Source organism: Bombus pyrosoma, linkage group LG11 (genome assembly GCF_014825855.1).
Source record: "Bombus pyrosoma isolate SC7728 linkage group LG11, ASM1482585v1, whole genome shotgun sequence".
NCBI lineage: Eukaryota > Metazoa > Arthropoda > Insecta > Hymenoptera > Apidae > Bombus > Bombus pyrosoma.
This window is the reverse complement of record NC_057780.1, coordinates 10,867,185-10,885,406: the sequence shown is the minus strand read 5'-3', so window position 1 is coordinate 10,885,406 and position 18,222 is coordinate 10,867,185. Positions and strand designations below refer to the sequence as shown.

Sequence of the window (18,222 nt, the reverse complement as noted above, 5' to 3'; positions counted from 1 at the left end):
CGAGGAACGTTACGTAAGCGGTCGAGGTCGATTTGACAAAGTTTTCTTATAAGAGATTGTGATAGATAGACTGTAGATTTATGCAAATTCATATTTTTGTGAATAACTCTTATCTTTTCGTTGATCATGCGTGATCGTGTTGATCACATTTACCAGTCTTGGTTTGGCATTTACCAATCTTTAAGATTTATCGATCAGATATTAATACGAGCCATGCGCTGTTCGTTGTCAGTCATTAAATTGTTGACAATAATCGATTATAAAGTAATATAAAAAGAATTTTATATTATAAAGGCGCGTTTTAGAAATTGCTCGTTTAAAACTTTATGCCCGTAGATGGAAAACGAGTTTTAAAAAAAACGCAATTAAAATAGGGATCTATATTAGTAAGCAGTTGGCTTTTTATCATGAAGATAAAGTCACTACCTCTCATTAAAGATTCGTAACGATCGCCAATAAGTAACGTCGAGGCGAGTCATAAAAGCAAAGTTTCGAACGTTTGCCGATCTTACCGTTAACGAGTTTTCTAATGATTTTGTCTAGTGAAACGTCTTGGGATTGTACGCATTAAATAAATTAGGTACATGTTCTATATCGATCCATTCCTCTCATCCACCCATTCTAATAGCTTCGGCCATGGTTTACAATTATATTTATATTTACACGAATCTTCATGTGGTCGACTGATAATCTTCCCCGCTAAGCAATTAAAATAAAACCACAAAGTATAGTGTCTTTGGTTTTTATCGACAATGTTGCCCGAGGAAATCCGTAGTAGTCGACTTCCTATCGTTATAGTGAAACAACGATATTCGCGTAGCTATGGCCAAATTCTGTGCTTCACAGATCTCAGTCATTCGTAATTATTCGGTACAAGTAATATCAATGAAAGATTAGTAACGTATCGATATCTTAAATTCTACTCTTTATTCCTTCAAATTTAAAATCAATTTAATAAACATAATTAAGAAGCTCAAAGGCAATTTTTATTGAAGAAAATATAAAATATAATGTATTACAGAAAATACACTTGTATCATTATTCCACTGACATTTAATTAACCACTTACACGCAATCACATAATTTCAATCAATACTTACAATTTTTCTAACGTATTAAATTTTCGATGTTGTCAAAAATTAAGTTCGCCCGATTCCCCTATATTTTTCTTAAATTACGTTACATTTTCGTTTAAAATTTTTCTTCACGTCAATGGGGCATGTTATGCGGTGCAAAGAAAATGCTAGGTCGCTCGTCACAGGAGCAAGTCAACCGCGAAGCGGCAATTTCTGTAATTCCAGAGACCATTCGAGGAGACCATCCGCGATTTCAGAGAGCGCGCGTGATTTCAAAGTGGGCGAACGCGTTTGCGCAACGAAGGCCTCGAATCTCCTCGGTCACGATGATAAGGGCTCGTTTTATCGACGTGCACGCGATTGACAGTGAATTACCATTGCACCGAGTAGCTAACCATCGAGGCGAATCACGCATGGAATAACAAAAAATTATCGTTACAGAGAGCGACTCGCGGAAAACAATAAGATACCGTGCGTTTATATAAGCCGATTTGCTTTTCCTCTGAAATGTACGTTATTCCGAGAACGTGCATTCTCTTACAAGAAAAACTTTGTATTTCGTGTTGAAATTTTACAAAGAAACATGATCAGGCATCATCGATGTACAGTGGTTACGAAAAGTATCTGCATATTGTTGTACCTGTGGTAGCATTTGCTTACTAATTAATTAGATTCAAGTATATTAAATTTCGTATCATATAATAGTACTTTCATACGACTAAAAAAATTTCATACCATGGAAGTTAAATCTAAAATCTCATAAGAAAACGTTTCATTGGGAAATGAAGGTATGTGGAAATTATTCCTAGCCTCTTTTTTAATGTAGCTTTCTAATTTTTATATTCTGAATTTTTCCATTCTTATATTTTATATTCCGATACAACAAAATCATATTAACCGCAACATATAAGAATTGAAAAGTTTTTCATAGTTTTACAGCTATTTGACATTATGTATAGACTACGTATTATTTAACTAACGACTTCACATTACATTCATCCATTAATTTTTGGTTATGTAAAGTGAAGTAATTTGAAAGAAGATCGATTCCGTATAAAGCGATTTAGAATTTTATTAGAAACTATTAGAAGATGAAAGGATAAAATTTATTACTTCGGAAGTAAAAATGATAATTTCTATTCACGACAACGTTCGCTATTCATAGAAAATTGATCCATTAAGCAATACACGAGCGTAAGAGCTTCACGTAGTATAAGGATAATAAAGTGCACAAGCGTATTCGTCTTACCTAATCTACCTAATACCCCGAAACAACGTTAGAACCAGGAAAAAAAACTTATGGATGCGATCGTCCTCTTTTGCAGATACGCGAGACCTTTCCCCAGATTTCTACTCAAGCGGTTCCTCAATTAATCAACTTTCCCTATCGGAGTTATGGACGATAAACGCAAATCCGTAATAAGTTACGCAATCCGTGGTGATTTCCGTATTGTTAGGGATACGATGACAAGCGTATCAGCTTAAAAATTTTTATGAGAAACGCAATGAAATTCTCATAATCATAAAGTCATAATAAGAGAGACGAATCTGATGGATAATTTCCAGGAACTTAAAATTTGTCCCTATTTATATATTTGATTGAACTATTTTGAAAGTTAATAGTTCAATACTTAACACTCTGATTAATGAACTATTTTTTTTGCAATCTGTAATTTTCTAAATCTATAAGAAGCATACAAAATATTTTCATAGATAGCTATGAAAATAAGTAGATAAAATTGTAAGTTTTACTTTATGCTTTCGCCATTATTACTGATAAAATGGATCACATTAACAAAAATTACATTGTTTTATTAAATTGTTTCATTAAACTTGTTGGGAGCTTTCTTTTATAGTTTGCAAATTATAGCGTAGAGAATTATTCTTTCAGTTTTTATCAGTAGTTGATTTCCGACGAAATTTTATAGAAATGAATTTAAAGATGCAGCGTCACTGATGCGCTATGTACTTGTTAAATAAATTTACGCAATACTTGGTCCATTTCTACCTAAAGTATCCTAAACCGTTACTCGTGGTGCGCCAGAAGCGAACTTGGCACAGCTCCGTAAGAATTCCCTCACGTTTAGCCGGCACTGGTGATTCCCATTCCGAGAAACAATTGCGCCCTCGACGTTCGCGCTCCAGTACGCGGAAATCACCTGTCTTGCCATATTTCGTGCCCCGGTTTCAGACACTAATCCTTGTCTAGCAGGGAGTCAGAAGTCAATCGTTCCTCCTAGTGAACGATCTTTTAGAATGAAAATTGTTCGCGAGCCTTTTCGAATGCTTTCGGGTGAAACTTTCGCACCGTGTTTGCGATTCGTTTGGTGAAATGTCGATTTCCCGATGTCAAGACTTTATAGGGAGATAGAAGAGTAAAAAATGTTTTGCTTCGATCAAGAATTTTATATATTGTCAGATTCTTTATCGTAAAAGTTATATTGGTCAATTCTGTCAAGGGATAGCGTCAAATTGTATTTCTGTTGTTCTTTCATCAATTTCATTCAATTTCATCCAACTTCAAAGAAAAGTGAAACGTATGATTGCCGGCTATTTAAATTTACCTAGTTCGCTAAAGTTATTCTGAAGTATCCAGTACAACTATTCAAATCAACAACCACTGAACTGCCAAAATGCTCAAGTACTTCAATTATCTTCTCTAGCTCCATATAAGCAGCAATTCAACCACGTATCAACAAATTCATAAATCTTCCTTTACAAGCCACATCAGAAATGAAAATATCAAAGTTGCCCACTCGTATCACGATGCCTCATTCCACATGCTCCGATCGCTCTTGTTCGATCGACGAGCGAAATAATTTAAAGGTTCATGAGAGAATATCGTTGCGGGCACCATGGTCGAGAGGGACAGGGAACATCGTGTTGGGCCGTGGAGTAGGCCTCACACGGCGCGGATATTAGCGTACTCCCTCGCTCTGCTCGATTCGCACACACGGCTGTTCGCCGTACGTACGGACTGGCCAGTCCATCGACTAATGGTCACGACTCGACCATTTACCTCCGGCGAAGCGTCGATTCTTGATAAGTAAATCACCGTCGATCTACATTTCACAAGCGACGGACGATATACACGTGCACCGAGCTGCACGTCATCGCGGATGGTGCACCAGCGCCGTCAACCCCCGGATGTCCCTTGGATGCACTTGCCTTTCTCTATTTTTTCCTTTCATTTTCAGTCTTCTTGGCTCTTGAATCGACCTTCGACCTTTCGTACTTTGTTTCCCACTCGAATTTTAATATTTCCCTTCTCTCTTATCGTTTGCTTTCTTAATTGAATGACGGATGAGAGTTGTTGGAAGAAGTTTAAGTAGGCTGCTTGGTATTCACGAATTTTTAAAGAGGTTTTTATTAGCGGTTGGATTGTATTTTAGGCTCTCATATACAGTGACTTACTAATTAATAAAATTAACGGATAGGTAAATAAGTTGCGGTTTACAGATTCCTGTTGCTTAATTTTATTACTTCACATCGAAGAGGACAATTGATGGCTTATTTGTTTTATTATCAAATTTGTTACTGGCATGTAAGAAAACTTCGTAACGTTGGTTTTCGAGTGTTAATTTAAAATCAAATTTCGGTCACTGTCGGAGAAAAGTGGAATCGCGCTTGGTCGGATTGGTTAAATATTCTAAAACGTTCAGGCGTTCCATGAATATAGTAATTTTACAGTTATTCGTGATTCAACATATGGTCACGGAGATCGCAGATAGCCGTGATTCATTATTACATAAATCATTAAACGCGTGACAGAAGCTGAAGTCGACTCGAAGCCGCGTTGCAATTTCGGTAGCCAGACACCCAACAGAGGTTCCTTTTGCTCGTCTTCCGTCCTCCGCTTCGTCTGCACGCTTTCTGCTCGCTCGTGGACGCGGTGGTATGCCTCGAAAATCACGCCAGCCGATCTCAGAGGCCACGGTCGAGATCCCCCTGGATAAGGAGCTGGTTTTATCGCGCAAAGCAGGACGCGCGAGTGAAGACACCCTGTGACAGCGACGAGATTAGAACTCGCGAAGGGAGAATGTCGTTTAGACGTTCTTGCACACGCGTTTCGGTGATCCATGTGCCGTGTGAGATTTTACAGATTAAAATTAACGGAATATTGCATTGGTCTAGTCGATTAATTTTTAGATTAAATTTCAAATTGAATGGAATCAATCAAAATTTGGGGTTTCCACAATTGAGCAACTATGATGATCGTCGTTGATGTGATCGATTGGTTAACGTTTGCCTTTTTATTGTTGTTGATTTACACAAATATTTCTTTCGTTGAATCAAATGGAAAGCACGCAAGATGATTATTTTTAGTGAATTATTTATAAAAATTTAGGAAGCCACTCTGCTGGATAATCGGGATATTTGAAGTATAAAGATGAAATTAACAGAACTGAAAATCATCGTAATAAATTTGTAACATCGTCCTATTCGCATCAGCGTGATACCGCGACTGTCTGACTTCGTATTCCGCCGGCTCATACTACTGTGCTCGCTCTAAACAGGTATATGTGCATAAAACTAAACAAAATAGAGTTGAAAATGCCTCGAAAGATTCAGTAAGGCTAATAGTAATATGGTACCTTTAATATCTATATAAAATTTATTTTTTTATTTTAATCAATTATATCAAAGAATCTAAATAAAAGTAAAAATATCACGGACGAAAATTCATCTTGTGCAATGATACTTTGATCAAAGTACAAAATGGCATAGTGTCTAGTCAGGTTTTCGGGATTTCCGGCAGGAAAGTTGGACGCGTTTCCTATTGTCGCCCAGGTAGAGGAACTTTATTCGTGACCGGATAGTGTGTCGGCGTTACGCGATATCTACTAGGAAAAGGAATAAATTTGTCGCTGCTGCGATGCGCACTGCGATTCCTCGTGATTTACTCGTGCGGCACTCGTAAATTAAGCCTTGAAATTTGAGAACGTAGATTTCCCGTTGATGCGATTGTGTAAGACGAGCCCCCCGGTTTTTTGCACGCGCACGGATCACGTGGATTCGTCGTTTCGTGCCTGAGATGCAAATGCCGTGGTCGCCGATTACGCGAGTACTCGCGACTTTTTCTCTCTATCTCTTTGTTTGAACCAGTGCGGGAGGATCGACGAACCTTCTGATAACGTTCGTTTACCAGATAGCGGGCTTTTTTTCGGTCGACGGGGCCTTTGAGATCAGAGACTCTTCTTCAGAACGAGTAAAGAAAACACGATGATGAAATACAAGGAAGACATGGAAATTTTTGAAGCGATATATATTTTACATTTGGGAATTGTAAGAATTGTAAGAATGTGTTCCTCTAAATAATCTTCCATGTAACGTACCTATCCGACGTGTCGGAACTGGTGTTCCAGATTGTGTACTTCGATACTACTGCACGCAACTTCTATTCTTTAATTCACAATTCAGTAATTTGAAATTCACATCAAAGCTACAATTCTGATACAATCGCCATCTGCCTTTAATCCATAATACATATAGCGAATTTGACTCGATGTGACAATCCAGAGTCCACATCACACCCTCTAACGAAGCAACGTACACCGAAACCGTCCAACAACTTGATTCGTTCTCAGTTAACCGCTTAAAATTCAGAGAGCAAGTCGTCGAAACCAGTGACAACGGAGACCAAGAGTGTCGAAGCAGAAGGTGTGGCGGGGCCGTGTTCTTGCTGCAAGCGGCCCTTGCACGCGAGCGGACAACTTTGGACGCGTTTCCTCGTGGTGTGTCCTCGCGAACCGGTACACGCGTGTACACGGTTGCATACACAGTTGCTTACCGCGTCATACAAGAGTGACAGCCAAGATGGAATAGCGCAGACATCCCGTCACGACACGGCTTTGGGCCCGAAACTCTTATCTCGGTGGCTCGCATGTGCGATCTGTGCCGTCGTTGCCGCATAGCCAGCGTGTCGTTGGCTGCTGGCTGTCGCCGCGACCGGTGTTATTAGGCGACGCGCGTTCGCGTGTCCGTCCAGTGAACTCGGTTTTACGCGCGTGACACCCTTTCGTAACTCCCGCGTCGCGACTCTAGATCGGAAGGAATTATTTCCAGCAGCGGGCCCGAACTCGTTCGTCTAGCTCGCGGACCCAACGATCGATTGATCTAACGCGACCAACCGTTCACGTGGCTATGAGGTTTGTAGGATCGAGTTACGCGGATGGACTCTTGGATGGATGGTCGATTTCTGGGTTTGAGGCGTTGACGTTAAACGAAGATGATGGCGAGAAGCGGAAGAATTACTTTAGGGAATTTAGGACAGTTTCGTGTATATTATTATAATATTGGGTAGCGTTCGAGTAGTGGCTATGTATTATTTGCTTGTTAGGATAGGTTAGGTTATCTTTGGTAAGTTAGAGCGGATGATAGCTTTCTTGGGAGTTTTAACATGTTAGATGCTTACGACATATCTGTCGCATCGACTAAATAATGCTACTAACGTAACTGTTGCATTTTAGATATCGCGCGTGTTGAAGAAGTTTGATGGAGTGTTGGGTAGTGTTCGTATGGTGGATATTTGGATCTTAGGACAGCTTAGGATTTTCGAATATTTCAATATATATTAGATGATACTGAAAAGGTAGATTCGTGTATTTCGAAGGCAAACGAACTATGTAGTGAACAGTGTGTTGGAATATGATATTTCAGGGATGAATAGCCATATTTTTAATAGCAACAAATACACAAATTCAATTTGCCTCTTGTGTAATATTTTTCCAGGCCAAATAACCGTATATCGAATCGATGTAATCATTGGTACACAGTCTCGCTTTCTCGGTAATCTCCTCTTATCACACGCCTTCAGAAAGAACTCGGTCGAGCACGAGAAGTTACAAAGAGCGCCCCTTATCCAGTGGCTAACCAGATCTTGATATTTTGACATCGAACAGGATGCAATTAGCGAAAAAGAAAGACGAAGCGAAAGAGTAGCTACAATTTAGCGATGGATCGCCACAGGTGCCTTTCGAGTTATCCGGCTCATCCATTTCGTTTTCGGACGAGAATGTCAAGCAGCTTTGAATGTTTTAACGAGCTACTTTCCAAGCGAAATATGAACGTCTGGCTGGCAGACGGTAGAACGTCGAAAGTGGCTGGTCACCTCGCGTGTTAGCTCGGCCCGGCCCGGTGGCTTCGTCGTAAAAATTGCTTGCGCGTAAAGAGATCGTTGCTCGCCGTGCTCTAAGAGCTTCCTGGATCGTTCAAGTTTTTTTCTTCTCTTCTTTCCTCCTCTTTTCCTCCGGAATCGCCTCTGTGTGTTCCTCGGGCTGAAATTACTTCGCGGTGCTAGCCCGTTGGTCTTCGGCCTCCGTCTTTGTCAGACGCGTTTGTTCGAGCTTTAGTATCGCCGTTAATATGAGCAGCGCCGGCAATCGAAGCGTGTCCAGCCCCCTGATCGCTGATAAATTGCTCTAATGCGACTAATGAACTACCCGCTACAAGAGTTAGCCGTGCGCACGTTCGCGGATGTTTTCGAGGCGAGCATGCTCGATGATGCCTCCTTCGCGCGCGCAAGTATTCAGTATTCACACACGGCCAAGTTCAATGCCGGCTGGTAATTAATTCGGGGCTCCGTCTCGCTTCGGGGACCGTTTGGAATTTCTTGCCCACACCGCGCCACGGCAAATTCGTCCGCGAACCATGCAGATTCGTTACGTGGGCGATGGAAGAAACCGGATGCCCGGATTAAGGGTGCAAAATGAATGGAACGAGGATCGTTTAGGTCTTTCTCGGAAATTCTTCGTGAATACTGGAACAAGGTCTTTGAAACTAAGGGACTTTTTGAAAGAAAGGATTTTAGCTATGTGATAAATATATAGACGCTTTTTTTTAATGAAATAATTTTATAAAATATCATTTCGCGAAATGTTCATTTATTTTGTAAATATGGAAGAATAGTGTTTCTTTTTTTTTTTAGAAGTATTAGAATTTCAAATTGGAACGTAGGCCACATTGAAAAACTAGAACTAGACCTTCCGATGTAGTTTACACACTTGACTCTCTTATCTTCTGAGCTCTTTTTTCAGAAAACTTTTCAATTCGTTTCTTTTCTTTTTCTTTAATTGTGGATATTGACGCAGATGGAGGTCATAGGATAGTAACTTCGTGATGGCTGGTTTCTTGGCTAAATCCGATTAGGAAGTAAACTGCTGATTCAGCGACACAAATTAGTAGAAACTTGGAATATTTTATTCTATTCAATTCTGTTGATTTTCAATCATCCGATGATCAAAGCCATTGGTGAAACTCACTGTTCCATTCTCTTCCACTTTTGATGAATTTTTCTAAAATATAAAGCGGTGTTAGATAAGATGTCCGCACCGAGCTACTCATTATTTATCGAGTAAACCCGTAGCACCACCACGTGGGACGCTGGACACGCATAATTTATCACCAACGTTTTTGCATACAGCGAAATGTATGAACTTCGACGAGCAACCACGCGAACGTGTTTCGTGAATTGGATGTTTTCGAGGTTCGTTGAAATTGCTCGACAATCATGGAACGTGATTTATAAAAACGCGTGTTAATATTCGCTCGAGAATTTTGAAATTTATAATAATTTGTTTCGGGAAGGTGAGGTCGAGTGGTTCATTAATTATAAACTCGCATGTTTACTGAAATACAATATTTGTGGTTTGCCACGGAGAATTCGATGAACGTGTTTCGTAGATGAGTTACTAAGTCACGTTCGATGACCGATTCGAAGATTTTTCTGTTATTAATAAACCAATATTTATATTACGATGTTCATTAAAATGTTTGATACGTCGTTATATTTTCACGATGGAAGATACACGAGCACATAAAATTCACTTATTCCTTGTGCAACCAGAGATACGTTTGAACCGGTTCGCCGGAATATCCTGCGACCACTTGGTAGCCGATGGCTCTGTTTCCTCAGGACTCGAACGACTTAATGTCGCTACCTCTTAGCCTTCATTTTATCTTCTTCGGATTCCGGTTACCTTCGAGTCTTACAAACCCTATAATTTCAATCTTCCGCTTAAGACGCCCCTGTTTCTATATTTTAATATTTCAATTTTCTGCTCTTCATATTGTTAATTTCCTGTATAAAAGAGTAGCATCTACAGAATCGTTAACTGCAAGACATTAAACGGCATATATTTTCTTAAATATCGGACTGTCGTTATCTTACCTGATAAAATTACATTACATATTCATATTACTTCTATTTAATGCCAAACCACATAAGCAACGTTTTATTCGAAAGAAAAATACAAAACAAAACAAAAACTTCCTTTCTCTATGAATCTTCTATATACATCCAAGATCATCTAAAATTCGTGCAAAATCGTATATCTTTTAAACGACGTTATTCGAGATTGGCGCGGATAACGAGCGTGTAGGAGGACGTTCTTAATTACGTATGAAAAAGAAGGGATCGGAGGAAAGAAGGGAGAAGAGAGAGAACACTAAGGAAATGATCGTGGATCGGGCTTGGTGAGCTCGACTTCCTGGATTTTCTGGAGGCTGGCTCTCTGGCTGGTGGCAGCGGTCATGCATCGTGGCCACGACTTGCATGTACGTCAGGATTCACGTTCGCGCGATTCACCGGCGTTCAAAGCGCATCTCCTCGCGCGGCCCGTGCGTGTCTCGTTGCGCACGGGTATATTAGCGGCAAAGCGTGCGTGTTCATAAACCACGGGGTCGCGTGCGTACCACCACCTGCTGAATTTTGTCTTCACGATCCTGTCCTCGCGTATATACTGTCTCTCTTCAGACGACTAATTAGTGGACAGAAATTTCCTCGGATTACCTCTTCCTTTCTGGATCATTTAGCTTTTTTCTTCGTACAACCAGAAGACTGCGGCAACGCGTTTGAAAAATGAATTTTGCGGCTCTTTCAATTTTAAAATTAAATCCTGTTACGATCGATTGAATTTGTTAAAGGTTTAGATGTGAAGATCACTAGAAATCCTCCGAGGATGCTGGGATGGAAATTATGCACGTAATTTTGCTAAAACCATCGGTAGTTTTTTGAAATAAAAATATTTGGCGTATCGTATGGCGGGTTGTATTGGAACGTAATGGCTAGAATTTTATTATACAGCATTCATTTTTTGTAATATGTATTGAAATATACGAATATACATACGAATACGTACGATATGTACGAAAATTTAGGCAAACCTGTAAGTGAATAGTCATTAGGAAATTATTAAAACCTTCTAGAATTACATATTAGATATCTCATTTGAAATCCTATATAGTTATAAAGAATTTATATATTTGACATTGCAATAACTTCATAAATTATATATAATTAAATGAAATTTAATTTCTATTATATACACATGTATAATACGTCTCACGATAGGCAAAGACAAGATCGCAGGGTATAGATTACGATACTAGGAAGACGGTGCGTGCAGCTCGACACCGAGCAACTATGTTTTACGATTTCCTCTCGATGAGACTATCGAAGTGGTCTGACTGCAATTAGCCCTTATCTGATCGCATTAAATTTTGATTACGATCTCACATTTAACGTCTCAATCCTCCGATGATGCGTTCGCGTGAAGTCGCCGTTGCAATTCGGCTGTTGCACTCGAAAAAGCAACGATTATCCCTTTATCCGTTCTATCCACTCGTCTCACGTAACGTTGTATATTGTTAATAATCGCTTAGCCAATGTCGCTAGATTTCATTCAAAGAATAGAATAGAATGGAATATAATATCAGACACGCGCGCAACGATTATGTTTTTAATCGAGTTTCCATTTGCGAAGACATAGATTCATGCACTGATTAATTAGATTTATTAATAACGTGCATTCACATTTCAGATTTTTTTCCATCCACCATTCTTTCAGATCAATATTTCACGCAATTAATAGTTTATGAATCTTTCATTGAATTTTGCAAACTTTTTTATAGAAAACAGATGAAACGAGGATACTGGCGTTCTTTTCGATACTTCAGCTCCATCGAGTGGGAGATAATATTTATACGTAATTTGTTTATAATTATATTATATGTACTCTTTTATGTTATCTAAATTATATGACCAAGTAAAAAAATCCAAGTTCATTGTTTAACGCTGAACGATTTACGAATGCTTGAAAAGTGAAACATTGAGGCGTCAGGAATGAAATCGAGATGACCAAGGGCCTCATATCGAGAACGCTCAAGCGATGGTCTGCCGTTGAAAAGCGACAAGAGTATTTCTCGTGGTTTCAACTGGTCGAAACGATCGCGGAGGATGTCCTTTCGGGCGCAGGAAGTGGTCGCCTTAAATCAACGGCTCGCAAAGGAAATAGCCAGTGGTAATTGAGCCATAACCCTCGGCCGGCGAACACACAAATATTTCAGCGCCGGGAGCTCGCTCATAATTTAGCCCTCATAATTAAGATGCGCCGCGCAGACTCCGGACCCGCTGGAACCCCCTGCTCGCGTCGTACGCGCGAGAATCCTTGCTCGAAAAAGGACGAGCACGAGGCCACAACCAGTCGTCCCGAAACATCCTCACGAAAACAGATACGACTCTGTCCGGAACGAATTCTTCCGAATCACTTTCGCAAACGACACGATACTCTGACAGGAATCGTTTATCTCTACGCGATGATGGTTTCTCATATGTATTACTTTGTTCTTTTTGCTTTGCAAATCCGAACTTTCATGGATATAACGAAAACGACACGTAGAACCTAAATAGGAATTTCCTTCATCTTCTAAATATTTTAAAGAGTATACTGTACTCTAGATACTTTGTACGCTGTATTATATATATATGTATATCTTGTCTATTTAAATTTTTCCTAAAAGCACAGGAATTCGCAATTCATTCATCAGACACGTACTTCGATATATAATAATAAATAAATAGCTCGTGTAAAATTGAGAAGCATTCATTGAATGTCAAACAAGAATATCGATTCCCTAGATATTTAACCTTCCAGTCTAGTCACTCTCAACGCCCAAAGATTGCACTTACCCTCGTGAAATAACCGTAAACGCTATTCCTTGTGTCGATCTAAACCACCGTAACACTCTTCCCGCCTAGTTACGTGTAGTATAGCAGCAACAAGCGGAAGAGGAACCCGGTTTCGCGAAGTGATGGCAAAAAGTGTTGCATTAATCAGGACGCAGGCTAGCACGTAGGGGGCGGCGTGGTGGCCGGAGCCGCGGTGCAACGATAACGAGGCACGGGGACATAACTCGGTGCGTCCACCGTGTTACGATCTAAGAAAGGGGCCGAGAAATACTGCGACACCGAGACGGCTACCGATGATGCATGTCCCAGAAGTGGCCGAGAGAGGCTGTGCACGCGTATTATGTTACCCGGTGCGACACACCACCACTCCGTACCGTACGTGCGTCCCGACACACCAGGTCGTGACTCTATCATATTTATGTCCCTGGTCGGCCGTTTTCTCCAGAGGGAACGTCGAAATTCCGGGGGAACGCGGTTTAGATGCGGGACCAGATAAGAGGAGGATCTTCGATGGACGTTCGGTTATCTCCGCCACGGTGTCTAATCAGTCCTCAGTATGTAGGAAAACGAACGGAGGAGAGCGATATTAGGGAGAGAAAGGAACAAGTCGGCGTTCCGACGTACTTTAAGGGCCGATTTCGAAGATACCCTTGCATTCCAACAGTGTAATAGCAGCTGGCCGACTCTACTCGCTGGGTTATCGCCTCGGTTGCCTCGTTAAGCGTCGCTTTTTTTTTCTGGTAGCCGGGGGGAAGGATCGTCGCGCGATCGATTTTCAGCTACTTGAAGAGGAGAAGATCGTAGAACGATCGATGGGAGAGGATTGATGCTCGTGGAGGTCTTTGTACGACCTCTATTCATGCGTCCACCGTGTACACGGGTGCTGCTGGAACGAGTGCTTGTTGCCGATGGCTGGTTTAATGACAACGAAAAGAGTGACAGATTGAATGACGCTCATTAGAGGTATTATTCGCGCCTCTGATGGCGGAGGAGCAAGTATTCGCGGGATAGAACGGTGTGAAGAGTATGGTGACGATCAAACGTTGAGTCACGGTGGGAGTGTTAATACTTTTGGATGATCTCTTAAGATTTACAGTGTAATTCTTCTCGTAAATATTAAAGTACTTGATGGAATTATATAAAGTGATAATCGATTCGAAGCAATCGCTATCGATCGTTAAAAATATACATGAAGAGTTTGTAAAAGTTAGAATTATAGGAGAATAACAAATGGAATAAAATGAACCATGAAGGATAAAAGTACCTACCTGTTAATTGGTATTTTATCTAGTAAACGAAACGGATCTAGATAACGATAACGATTCAATGATACGCAAAACGAAGTGAGCATACGTATGGTACAAATAGTTTATTCGTTTGTTCGGAGGTCGAAAAAAAGAGACCGCCAGGGTATCTCGATGTCGTAGATCCTATGTGAGATACCACGACCAGCCCGTATTTGTCTCGCGACACCTGCACGTAGGACACTTCATGTATCAGCCGCAGGATGCGAACGGACGCAGCGAGAACACGAATGATAGCTCCTCCGAGCAGCGATATACCTTCTCGCCATTATCAGATTCGCCAGCAATGGCGCCCCGCTAAGAGTCACTTGTCCGTTCGCGTTACAACTACCGTCACATCGACTTTTTTCACCTGTTGGTGTTGGTCGCTATTAATTTTTAATAATCTTCGAACTGCGATGACGATCATTTTCCATGTCCCCTTTAAATTAGCCCTCGTGGTCTCGTAATATTCTTCAATAATACTTTTTCTCCGTTATTACAACATATCTCTTATCTCTTTACCAGATTATTTTTCATTTACTTTCGTATTTTTATTTGTTAAGATATCTATTGAAGATTAAAATTTAATTACTGCGCCGAGATATCAAAAGCACTCGTGATACTTGATAAATATATCACAAAAAGGAGTAATAGCGACAAATGAAAATACGAATTCGATTCGCTTGCAAGCTCTCGGTGTAAAAATATGCCAAAAACGATTTTCAAGAACCTGACAGGAAATTTTCACCAAAAGGTTTAAATCGAAATTAATTAGCAATGAAAAGCCAGAAACAACATGTTGATGATTGTATTCATTATGCAAGCATTTCGTCCCAGAAAGAGAACGACAAAACTTATGAAACAGCCGCGCAATCTTATATTCTTTTTGTGAATCCTCCATCATCATCAGGAATTTCACTCAACATTTCTTCAAGTATTCTCCGTTATCAAACTCTACCAACGTTACAGTGTACAATTTCAGAGACAGTCGAAATGGTTGAAAGGGTCCCCTGTTCGATACCCTGAGGCGGCAATCGAAGCTCAGTGGCCCTTAATTCGTACGCATGCCAGCAACGCGTTCGCGTGTGTAAACCTGGTTCTGCATATGCTTCATATTCGTACGGAGTTTTTACGAGTGGCTCGGCCGTTGGTCATCGTTACTTCATAAGAGGATTCGGCGTAGCCCGGCAGGGGGTCCATCTTGGAGGGACCCGCAAGGTCACGATGAGTCGTGTGTCTACCACAGAATTGCGAGTGTCACCACATAAACCATCCCCGCAAAAGTATCGGGTTACTGCGATTCTCGGCCCTCGACTACCCTCTTTCTTCTTCCTGTTCTCCGTGTGCCGTCTCCAGCGATCCTTGGACATGTGCAGATGAACGACTAGATAGATTGTCTCTCTGCGCTTGCTCGTCGAGGTGTTCTTCCACCAGTAACGATTCAGCGTTTCTGTTTTGGTATATGGAGAGTTTGTTGGTGGTTTAGAGGTTTGGGTAGGTTTCGAGGTTTTAAATGGAATTCTCGTCTCTTTAAAGGGATTCATGTGAGAAATATTAGAAGTTTGAGTATTATAAGCTAAATTATTGAGATCGATAAGGATTTTGATAGAAGTCTTAAAAAATATTTTGTGTCCTTATTGTTGTTATTCGGCCACTAAAATTTTGGATATTAGATTATTGAAAAATTTCTATTATTTTTAATTTAGGATTCAGAACCCAATTCAGCTTGGATAGGTTTCGGACGTTTACATGGAACTCCTGATGATTGATAGCTTTGGATGCAATCATGATACTTCACTTACGAATGATTTTATACAAAACAACTTCTAATCTCGATCTACGCATAGACGATACCATACGAATCTTAAATCATTCAATCTCATGTAAATACTGATCCAAACGATACGAATACAGAGGTATCGAGGGACCAAAAAATGCAAACCCAAATCGCAGTGGAAGATTATATTTTGAGTGTCTTAGTGGCTGAAGATTCGATACAACTAGGAATGGTCGAATCAAGTTCGTCGTAAATTGCTGAGCGCATTGCTAGGCGCAGCGGAGGCGCGGCTGAGTTACAGCCGCGTAACATTGTAATCGTACGTATTTATTGCACCGGCGGAGATGAGCTACGTACCCTCTGGCTAGATACCCCACATATCACAGGACGCAGCGTGTCTTCCCGGCGAGTTTATATTTCCTCGGGCCCGCCTCTTTTTTCCCTTTTTCCTACGTTCTTCGTAGATCAATATTCAGATTAGACTGTTCGGGAGATAAGCACCGGTTCGCGAGGTAATCCCGTGATTATTACTATATATCGTGGGGAAGAAAGGGTTTTATGGCCGACGGTTAGGGCTTGGGCGAGTTACTATTAGAGAAAGAGGAGAAAAAATAATCCGAGTCCTTTTGGATTGAATTTTTTAATAGGATACGATTTTTCTGGGATTGATACCTCATGGATAGCGAGTGAATATTATCGTTTTCTTTGTGTATTTTCTTCTGAAATTTGTAAAGTGTAAAATATTTCTGCTCCGAGCTTGAAAATTATTATAATTCCAAGTTAAGTAGTGTGTTTTTTATACAACGATTATTTCGTTGACATTTTTCAATCATTAATCAGATTTTAGGAGTCTTAATTTGTCAATTGTATAATTCATCACAATAACGTGTTATGATACTTAAACCATTTTATTAAAATAGATTGTCTATCGTGAATGCTTGCGAAGACTCGTGATTTCTTTCGTTTTATTCTGTGGAGTGAACTTGTTAATAGGTTAACATTGATACCATTCATCTCCCTGCTTTCAGTTGCAAAAGAATCACCAATCTATAGTCAAACGTCCACAGCAAAAACAAACGATAACCGGAAATCGGCTTCGAGGGCCACTAGATAAATCATTTCTCTAGCTTCCATTTCGCAACCCGAACAAACACGACCGTGATCCAACGTGTGTCCATTCGATGATGGATGTCAGGACGTTAATCGAGGCTGCTTGCTTCAAAGACTAATCGTTCGGTCGGAAAATCAAGCGTAGCCCTCGCGCCAAACTGCGAAGCTAATAATTCCTAAAGCGAAAAGAAACCGGGGACATAAATTTTCCCCATCTGGCGAGTGGGTGCTCGTAAATGGATATCTCTGGCCATTTTCAGGCCGGATCAATTCGTAATCCGCTCTTGTTCCACTTGTACCCTTAGAGACCAATAGTCGTGTATCGAGTCGGTTCTCGCGTTCGATTCTCGTTCGTTAACCGAATAAAATGAAACGGTAGCCGCGAAAGGCTGCGAAACGACAATCCGGATACAAATTCTGCATCGATAAAGACTGTCCCCTTCTTCCTCGCTGTCTCTTTCGTTGTACTCGACACGATGATATTGTAATCACTTAGCTGCGCAATCAAACACAGTGATAATTATATGGATCGTGATACACAGTAAACGACAAAAACAATATCGAATAAGATCTGTCAAATAAATATTTTTTTCTTGCAGATAAATATAAATATACTTGAGATTATTTTAAGTCTGTCGACACGTATTAATCCGACCGTGTTGTTTAGATTATTTTTAACGCGATTATTTTTCTATCGCTAGAAATTCTTTTAAAATTTCAAATTGAAACATCGAAGTCGACGTCTGAACTTGTTTTGTCTTCCTTACAGAAAAAGTTCTCCCGATAATTTTTCAACAAACTCATTTTTTACCATTTACTTACCATTTACATAACTAAAATATCTAAAGATTTCCAGGTCATTCTGCATGGAAATGTTTCTTAAAAATATGATTGTTACCATTAAGAGATCGCCATCGTAGATGGGCCAAGACTTTTGCACAGCACTGTATATTATATTACGCAACCATCGACGCAACTGCGCACCGTTTTCTCAACGATTGTTCC

General features: G+C 40.3%; 1 protein-coding gene across 3 annotated transcripts in view; it reads left to right on the top strand.

Moving 5' to 3' along the window:
- LOC122572439 (protein apterous-like) overlaps nt 1-18,222 on the top strand; it is a 53,860-nt gene that overhangs the window by 16,452 nt on the left and 19,186 nt on the right. The window lies entirely within an intron of this gene.